This window comes from Trichomycterus rosablanca, chromosome 1, assembly GCF_030014385.1.
Source record: "Trichomycterus rosablanca isolate fTriRos1 chromosome 1, fTriRos1.hap1, whole genome shotgun sequence".
In the NCBI taxonomy this organism is placed as follows: Eukaryota; Metazoa; Chordata; class Actinopteri; order Siluriformes; family Trichomycteridae; genus Trichomycterus; species Trichomycterus rosablanca.
The window spans coordinates 84,828,194-84,837,611 of record NC_085988.1 but is presented as its reverse complement, the minus strand read 5'-3'; the positions used below and the strand labels follow the sequence as shown (position 1 = coordinate 84,837,611).

The 9,418-nt window shown below is 40.6% G+C and overlaps 1 protein-coding gene across 5 annotated transcripts in view; it reads left to right on the top strand.

The window, feature by feature from the left end:
* magi2a (membrane associated guanylate kinase, WW and PDZ domain containing 2a) overlaps positions 1-9,418 on the top strand; it is a 123,615-nt gene that overhangs the window by 21,542 nt on the left and 92,655 nt on the right. Inside the window, exon 1 of one of the 5 annotated variants that reach the window (XM_062996959.1) lies at positions 1,049-1,185. The exons of the other annotated variants lie outside the window; for them this stretch is intronic. The gene's annotated coding sequence lies outside the window, so the exon portion shown is untranslated. Of the gene's footprint in view, positions 1-1,048; positions 1,186-9,418 lie in introns of those variants that run through there. 5 annotated transcript variants of the gene reach the window in all.

The window sequence follows — 9,418 nt, the reverse complement described above, 5'->3', positions numbered from 1 at the left end:
CATCCATCCATCTATCTATCTATTCATCCATCCATCCATCCATTCATCTATTCATCTATTCAATCATCCATCCATCTATCTATTCATCCATCCATCCATCCATTCATCTATTCATCTATTCAATCATCCATCCATCCATCCATTCATCTATTCATTCATCCATCCACCCATTTAATCATCCATCCATCCATCCATTCATCTATTCATCTATTCAATCATCCATATATCCATCCATTCATCTATTCAATCATCCATTCATCTATTCAATCATCCATCCATCCATCCATCCATCCATTCATCTATTCAATCATCCATCCATCTATCTATCTATTCATCCATCCATCCATCCATTCATCTATTCATCTATTCAATCATCCATCCATCCATCCATTCATCTATTCATTCATTCATCCACCCATTTAATCATCCATCTATCCTCTACATCCATATATCAGGAATTAAGCTTGTTTTTGGACGCTGTGTCATTCTGCTTTTGTTCTGGTGTCGTATTAAAGCTGCTCTGTCATTATTCTGCTGTTCTGTTGATATTCTGATGATCCAGCATTTCAACCTTCATCACGTGTTTTCAGTGGATGTTGTGGCAGATGGTTACATTAGTCCCTCATACTGGAGATAAAAACATGAATGAGCTTCTCTAGATCTGGTTGGGACACCAGACTTTGAGGGTTTGATGTTCTGTGTGTGTTGTGAAACGTTCAGCTCATCATCAGGATTAAAATCATCCACAGTTCGATCCACAGTGGATCTTCTGTTGGTCCAGACCAGACGCCACAGCCTTCATGTCCTCTGGCATCAGTGAGTCTTGGTCGCCCAGTAACCCACTGGCGGTTTGTGGTTCATCCCTTGCTGTTTGGGAGATACGTCTGTCACGTGAACTTCGAGGGACCTTGTGTTTGGTCTGGTTCTCTCTCTGTTAGGTGAGTAGATGTGAGTCCATGATGGAGTGAGCGCGGCGGTTGGTCGTTTATCTTCACTTGCTCTGCTGGAGATGTCTCATAGATAGAGACGCTGTTTAGCCGTATTTAGAACCGAGCCGATCCCGGCGTTCGCCGACGTTTACCGGTTGCCATGGCGGCAGTGGAGAGAATTCGCTTTCCCGCCGACACGCTCTAAAAATCGACTTCATGGTTAAATGCTGAGTGGAGGACTGCAGCCTGGCTGAAGGTGAACTTGTTGTTTGTAGCATCATTATTTCTGCCTCGTGTACGACCAGAGAAGAAAACCTAGAGTCTCTCTACACCCCCGAGAAGAGGGCGTGTCTAAATACTTAGATCCCTTAAAATGCTCCTACTGAGGCGTGATAATCTGACTGAATAACGAGGGAGCGTCCGACGCCTCCTCAGCGCTGAAGGCAATCCCAGCATTCAGGCAAGTGTTTTTGGTACATGGATAGCGCTTTTCCACCAAAAGAACTCTGGTTCTTGAACCGGTTCTCTTCAGGTTTCTTAGAACCTCGGTGTTCTGTAGAGAACCGACGCGCGTTTCCACCAGTTTTTGAGAACCAAGCCAGCGTCATCAACGTTGCTTAACGAAAGTTAAGAGCAGTAATATCATGGTGGAGCGTGTAGATTATCTGTGGGGATTTGTGCTGCTGTTACAGATGTTTGTTTGTATGTAAAAAGCCTGGATCTAACTATCGGTGATGAGAAGACGTGACGTGTTCGTCTCAGTTGTTGTTTTCTGTAGTTCATCACGTGAGAAGAGTTTTGCGCTTCGGTTTCACCGCGACTCTCCACACAAATAAGCGATTTGCTCAGCGCTCGACTCGAGAGATAAAACACTGAAGTTCCACGACACGAACAAACATCTGTGTGAAATAACCATCAAACCCATCAAACCCAGTCTAACAGCTCCACATGTATCTGTGTTTAACTGGATTTACTTCTCGTGTGTTAATGCAGCTCGGGGTTCTGAATCTTCTCGGGAGAGTCGAAAAAGCGAAACGTAAAAAATAAAGTGTAACGTGGCTGAATGTACTAAAAGTATGACGTGGAAACACTGAATTTCTCACCGTTATTACTGGTTATAAGCGCTCTGTACTGGTTATAAGTGCTCTGTACAGATTATAAGAGCTCTGTACTGGTTATAAGCGCTCTGTACAGGTTATAAGTGCTCTGTACTGGTTATAAGTGCTCTGTACTGGTTATAAGAGCTCTGTACTGGTTATAAGTGCTCTGTACTGGTTATAAGAGCTCTGTACTGGTTATAAGCGCTCTGTACAGGTTATAAGTGCTGGTTATAAGCGCTCTGTACAGGTTATAAGTAGAGATGTGCCGACCGGGGTTTTTGGCACCGATTCCGATCTGCGATCTCCTTTCAGGGACATCGGCCGATAGCCGATTGCGATCGGGGGGAGGGGGGGTTGGGGGGGTTTAGCAGTAAATAAAATAAATAAACTTAAAAAGAGCCTCACAGTGAAGATAAACCGGAGCAGCGTGTGTGTGTGTGTGTGTGTATGTGTGTGTGTGTGTGTGTGTGTGTGTGTGTGCCCTTAGAAGAGACGCTTTGTTCACAGTATCGCTATAAGTGATTCATTGATTCATGAGTCGATTCATTTATTATCTCTCCGTGTTTACTGTTATTAATTAAATGTCGTGGTTTTAAATAAACACCAGCTACTACACAACATTCTGTGTGACTCTCTTACATTATAAAGCTTCATTACACCGATATTACCACAGATCTGTAACCGAGTCAGACTCGTTCCGTCTAAGGAGCTAAAAGTTCAGCAGATGATCCTGAACTAACGAATTTGCTAATGAATAAACTTTTGCCTCTGATTGGCTCTGTAACGTTTTCTGTTCTCATCTACATCACAAGTAAGAACCGCTTACGATTTACCAAAGTGAACCAGGAGTTTATATAACGTGCTGATAGAATCCACTCAGATGTGACCGGGTTGAATTATCTTTTTAAAGTAAATATTACAATCAGCAAAATTACATCGTATGTGTGATGCACAACGTTAATGATGTTATTTTAGGTCATGAAGAGCTTTCACTGTGGTTTCTGTACGATTGTTGATGAATGGTGATGTGATGGCCAGTGATAGCTCAGTGGTTAAGGTACTGGACTAGTAAACAGAAGGTTGCCGGTTCAAGCCCCGCCACCACCAAGTTGCCACTGTTGGGTCCCTGAGCAAGGCCCTTAACCCTCAATTGCTCATTGTGTTCAGCTCAGTGTGTAAGTCGCTTTGGATAAAAGCGTCTGCTAAATGCTGAAAATGTAAATGTAAATGTAAATGATGGTTGGCGTGTGGATCGATCCACTGAGCTGTTAACTGAACATGATCTTTATAGATCACACGATCGGATCGGCTACTTTTAGGAGATATCGGCCGATCGCCGATAGCAAATTTTGATTACAAATCGGCCGATACCGATTCATAGCCGATCGATCGTCCCATCTCTAGTTATAAGAGCTCTGTACTGGTTATAAGAGCTCTGTACTGGTTATAAGTGCTCTGTACTGGTTATAAGTGCTCTGTACAGGTTATAAGTGCTCTGTACTGGTTATAAGAGCTCTGTACTGGTTATAAGTGCTCTGTACTGGTTATAAGTGCTCTGTACAGGTTATAAGTGCTCTGTACTGGTTATAAGTGCTTTGTACTGGTTATAAGCGCTCTGTACAGGTTATAAGTGCTCTGTACTGGTTATAAGAGCTCTGTACTGGTTATAAGAGCTCTGTACTGGTTATAAGTGCTCTGTACAGGTTATAAGTGCTCTGTACTGGTTATAAGTGCTCTGTACTGGTTATAAGCGCTCTGTACAGGTTATAAGTGCTCTGTACTGGTTATAAGAGCTCTGTACTGGTTATAAGTGCTGGTTATAAGTGCTGGTTATAAGTGCTCTGTACAGGTTATAAGTGCTCTGTACTGGTTATAAGTAGAGATGGGACGATCGATCGACTTTCAATCGATATCGGCCGATTTTCAATCAAAATATGCTATCGACGATCGAACGATATTTCCCAAAAGTAGCCGATCCGATCACTTGATATATAAAGATCATGTTCAGTTAACAGCTCAGTGAATTGATCTAGACTTTGCGCTACAAAACACCAACCATCACATCACCATTCATCAACCATCATACAGAAACCACAGTGAAAGCTCTTCATGACCTAAAATAACATCATTAACGTTGTGCATCACACATACGATGTAATTTTGCTGATTGTAATATTTACTTTAAAAAGATAATTCAACCCGGTCACATCTGAGTGGATTCTATCAGCACGTTATATAAACTCCTGGTTCAGTTTGGTAAATCGTAAGCGGTTCTTACTTGTGATGTAAATGAGAACAGAAACGTTACAGAGCCAATCAGAGGCAAAAGTTTATTCATTACCAAATTCGTTAGTTCAGGATCATCTGCTAAACTTTTAGGGTAATCAGAACTTTTAGCTCCACAGACGGAACGAGTCTGACTCGGTGACCGCTCTGTGGTAATAGCGGTTTAATTAAGCTTTTTAATGAAGCTTTTTAATGTAAGAAAGTCACACAAAATGTTCTGTAGTAGCTGGTGTTTATTTAAAACCACAGCATTTATTAATAACAGTAAAAACGGAGAGAGAAACTTACGCGTCACATTCGACTCCTGAATCAGAATCATTTAAAGCGACACTGTGAACAAAGCGTTTTTTTAAAGAAACACACACACGCTGTTGCTTTCGGTTTATCTTTTAAGTTTTTTTCAGACTAAACTGGATAACATTAAACCTGTGTGTGTGTGTGTGTGTGTGTGTGTGTGTGTGGTCAGTTAGACTAATAAGATATGTCTCCTGTGGGTGAAAAAAATAATTGTTTGGATACTTTATTATTTACTGCTGATTTTGCGCAAAAAATTGCATGTCACCCCCCCCCCCCCCCCCCCCCCCCCCCCCCCCCCGATCGAAATCGACTATCGGCCGATTGCCCTGAAAGGAGATCGGAGATCGCAATCGATGCCAAAAAACCCGATCGGTTCCATCTCTAGTTATAAGTGCTCTGTACAGGTTATAAGCGCTCTGTACAGGTTATAAGTGCTCTGTACTGGTTATAAGAGCTCTGTACTGGTTATAAGTGCTGGTTATAAGCACTCTGTACTGGTTATAAGCGCTCTGTACAGGTTATAGGTGCTCTGTACTGGTTATAAGTGCTCTGTACTGGTTAAAAGTGCTGGTTATAAGCGCTCTGTACTGGTTATAAGCGCTCTGTACTGGTTAAAAGTGCTGGTTATAAGCGCTCTGTACTGGTTATAAGCACTCTGTACTGGTTGGTTATAAGCGCTCTGTACTGGTTATAAGCGCTCTGTACTGGTTATAAGTAGGGTTGGGCGGTATGACGATATTACCGGAAATGAACACGAGCGCGTGCATGCGCGGACACGTACTTATTTACTAAATATATCTTCAGTGTAAATCCAGCACAAGTGTTGAGAATAAGGAGCAAACAGTGATAATAACGTTACGCCCAATCCGCTGTTCTGACTCGTGTGTCTGCCATAGATTTTCCTGCCTATGTAAGAACTATTTTTTCCTAAATAAAAGCGCTATATTAAGAAAAAAGAACGTCTCACCTGTCGTGTAATGTGAATGATAAAATATATAGTCTGGCCCTTTAAGAATGTTAAGCGCACTATAGGGCGTAGGGAGCGAGTGTGTAGGGAATAGATCGGATTTGTACCGTTTCCGTGCTCGAGTTTTGCACGGAGCTTGTGTGACATGTAAAGTAGCGTTCTCGTTAACCACTCAAATGTTTGGACTTTGAATTATTTTAACATTACTTTACATCACCGTCATCGCAGCATGAACATTTACATTCATATTTTTTTGTTACGATATAGAACTTAATTCTGGATTACAGGCAGAACTAATCGTACACGTTCATACACTTGTAAGAAATATCTGTAACTATAAACTAAGCAGTTAACTTTTGAAATATATTGAAGTGTGTAGCCGCTATTATTGTGTTTTGTGTGGGCAGAGAGAGATTACAATGCCAAAATGTTATGTGTTAATGTTTGTGTTAAAGTGTAATTGATACACGTGCATTTATACTTATGTGTATTTATTATAGATCAGATAAGATAAGCAATGTTTGACGTTCAGATTGTTAAATCTTTTTATAATAAATCATTGAAATATTGTAATTACACTTAAGTGTGTACACTGTAATTACCTCCACCCCCCTCCCCCCCCCCCCGTGGTAATACCGTATACCGCGGTATTTCCTGATGACGGTATGACGGTATGAAAATCGGCAATATCGCCCAACCCTAGTTATAAGTGCTCTGTACTTGTTATAAGTGCTGGTTATAAGCGGTCTGTACTGGTTATAAGCGCTCTGTACAGGTTATAAGTGCTCTGTACTGGTTATAAGCGCTCTGTACAGGTTATAAGCGCTCTTTACTGGTTATAAGCGGTCTGTACTGGTTATAACTGGTTATAAGTGCTCTGTACTGGTTATAAGTGCTGGTTATAAGCGCTCTGTACAGGTTATAAGTGCTCTGTACTGGTTATAAGAGCTCTGTACTGGTTATAAGTGCTCTGTACTGGTTATAAGAGCTCTGTACTGGTTATAAGTGCTGGTTATAAGCGCTCTGTACTGGTTATAAGTGCTCTGTACTGGTTATAAGTGCTGGTTATAAGCGCTCTGTACAGGTTATAAGTGCTCTGTACTGGTTATAAGAGCTCTGTACTGGTTATAAGAGCTCTGTGCTGGTTATAAGCGCTCTGTACTGGTTATAAGAGCTCTGTACTGGTATAACTGGTTATAAGCGCTCTGTACTGGTTATAAGAGCTCTGTACTGGTTATAAGTGCTCTGTACTGGTTATAAGAGCTCTGTACTGGTTATAAGTGCTGGTTATAAGCGCTCTGTACTGGTTATAAGTGCTCTGTACTGGTTATAAGTGCTCTGTACTGGTTATAAGAGCTCTGTACTGGTTATAAGTGCTCTGTACTGGTTATAAGAGCTCTGTACTGGTTATAAGTGCTCTGTACTGGTTATAAGAGCTCTGTACTGGTTATAAGTGCTCTGTACTGGTTATAAGAGCTCTGTACTGGTTATGAGTGCTGGTTATAAGCGCTCTGTACTGGTTATAAGTGCTCTGTACTGGTTATAACTGGTTATAAGCGCTCTGTACTGGTTATAAGAGCTCTAAACTGGTTATATAAATAATCTGCCTCATGAGCTCCAGGTCTTATTAGAATCCTCTCTACTGAGGCGTGATCAGGTAGGTAGTGGGGAGCAGGGCGGGTCACCAGGTTTTCAGACAGACCCTTAATGTGGACGGTTGTTAGTTTGTTTCCCAAATGAGACCGATTCCTCTCAGCAGTAAATCTCCTCTACTGAAGCATGTTGTCTTTTACAGACGCCAGTTTTTAATGGACTTTAATATCATTGATTATTTTAAATGTGTGGTTTTCACAACCTCAGATACAATGAAGTGTTTTTTGAGGAGCATTTAAGATGTCCATGCCGCCGGGACAGGTGAAGGCACTTCACCCACAGACTGGGTGGTGCAACCCACAAGGCCGGTACAGACATGGAGCCTGGGGTCTAGTCTAAACACCGGGCCTAGTGCTAGGGCTGGCAGTGTGGAGGAGCCTGTACCCTCAGACACTCAGACTCAGGCTGGGAAGAGGGGTGAAGCAGAACCAGAGCAAAAATAATAATGTTGGACCGGGACAGGAGGGTTCTGGCTCTCAAAATGAGAACGATAGGAAATTAAATGAACTGGGCTAGAGTTGGTGACAAAAAGGGAAGACACTGAGGACAGTTGAGGTCCAGATGGTTCTGTTTCTCCTGGTTACAGCTCTGGCACACTGGACCACTTAGATCTGCTACATGGACAACCCCACATCATTGCTGACCCTCAATGCTTGACCGTGAGGCAGAGATGTTCACGTCACAAAATATGACTCTGAGTCAAGTCACGAGTCTTTAGGCTAGAGTCCGAGTCAGGTCACGAGCCAATATAATAAACACAAAACATATATTATAAATGTAGAGTAGAAATAAAGAAATAATCTGTAAGTTCAAATAAAAACAACAACAGATTAGCGAGTGTATTTAGCCGTTTTACTTCGTGTCTTTACTTTCCTCCTCATCGTGTAAATGAATGTAATTTCTGTAACAAGAAGGTTCCAGTTAAAAGCTTCAACTGATACGTTTTGTTTTCATTACAGAACAAAAGCGCTCGATAAATCACGGCACGGCGGCCAAAATCCCAAACACAGCAAAAACCATCATAACCGCTGCTTACCTGAGCTTCTGTTCTTCCAGATGCTATTACATTTATAAGCGTGCGTCCCATTAGGAACAGAATCCGTTATTTTGTAAATGTGCTTATAATTAAAAACCTCCAAACTTTTCCCGGTGGTGAAGTAAAACAGGAAGTGGTTAGAAAGCCGATCGAGCGTTTCATTACCACGTCATCTGTGTGACGCAAACTGAGTAAGGGTCAAAGACGAAACTTTTTAGTGTCCCCACTTGATAAATATTATAAAATTTATTAATATAAGTGGATATACCTTCAATCTACTCCATTTGTACATGTTTACTGAAACGTAAAGTTATTTTTACAGAAAATTTATGATTTTTGAAAAAATAACCTCTGAAACTCCCAAAATGTCATTCAGTGCAACGGTCCCCCTACCTCTTCAAGAAAAAACTCATTAATCTTAAGTAAAACTTTAAATTTACTGCTTTGGCATAATTGGACAAATGTCATGTGTGACATATTAAATAATATTCCATCAGATGTGTTTTTTAATATTAATAATATTCAGGACACTTTCAGTCCCCATTTTCCCAATCTTCAGTTGTCATTCAGTACAACGTTAATAAAAAGCCTTATTTTAATATGCGATCAAGCTACTGCAGTCATGTGACCAATTATAACAATAAAAGACTCCTGGGGACCCTTCAGCACACACACGAGGTCAATGCATTTTAACATTATCTGATAAAAATGTCTTTTTACTGACACAGTACATTAAAGAACAAAACTGAGTGTCATTCAGTACAACACAGAAAACCTAATATTGCGGTTAATCTTGTAAACAAACAAGGTTATTAACATTTAAATGTGAATATGTGTAGAAATGTCTTTGAGCTAAGGTCAATGTTAGCTTTGGCTAACCACTGGGATAACTGTAAAATGTGCTAAAGTAAAATTTCTGTCATTCAGTGCAACAGAATTTCGCTGTTGCACTAAATTGACAATGACATTGTTATACTGACTTTTTAATATTGTAAAATTATTTTTAAATATTAAAAACACTTTATTCCATTCTAGGCTTCCTTAATAAGAGCAGTAATTACGATGAATATTAATAATTATGTTTTTCTTTATAGATGCCCTTATCTGTTAAAGAGAGATCAGCTAGGTACAGACAGAAATGGAAGGAAAA